The sequence below is a fragment of the Hipposideros armiger genome, unplaced genomic scaffold (genome assembly GCF_001890085.2).
Source record: "Hipposideros armiger isolate ML-2016 unplaced genomic scaffold, ASM189008v1 scaffold_226, whole genome shotgun sequence".
NCBI lineage: Eukaryota > Metazoa > Chordata > Mammalia > Chiroptera > Hipposideridae > Hipposideros > Hipposideros armiger.
In genome coordinates, this window is record NW_017731576.1 from 1,728,718 (window position 1) to 1,729,265 (window position 548).

Here is a 548-nt window from a genome sequence, read left to right on the forward strand (position 1 = left end):
TCTCTCTCTCTCTATGTCTCTCTCTCTCTCTCTCTCTCTCTCTCTCTCTCTCTCTCTCTCTTGCTCTGGCTCTCTTCTCCTCCCCATCTCCCCCACTACTTACTGCTCTATTTTGTTTCTTAATTCAAAGCAGTTCTTTCTACCCCAACTAACATACCCCCAAATGGCCTTCCCATCTCCTTTTACAATATGATCTTTCAATTCTAGAAACAACCACCAACAGATTCCCAATCTCTATTTTTGGTTAATTGTTTTACATTTCAATTACAGGTGTACAACATAGTGATTAGACATTTGTATAACTTACAAAGTGATCACCCAGATAAATCTAGTACTCATCTGACACTACACATAGCTATTACAATATTATTGACTATGTTCCTTATGCTATATATTACATCCCCTTGACTATTTTGTAACTACCAATTTATACTTCTTAACCCTTTCCCTCCTTCCCTTTGTTCACCCACCCTCCTAATTCACCCCCCATCTGGCAACCATCAAAATGTTCTCTGTATCTATGAGCTTGTTTCTGTTTTGATTGTTTA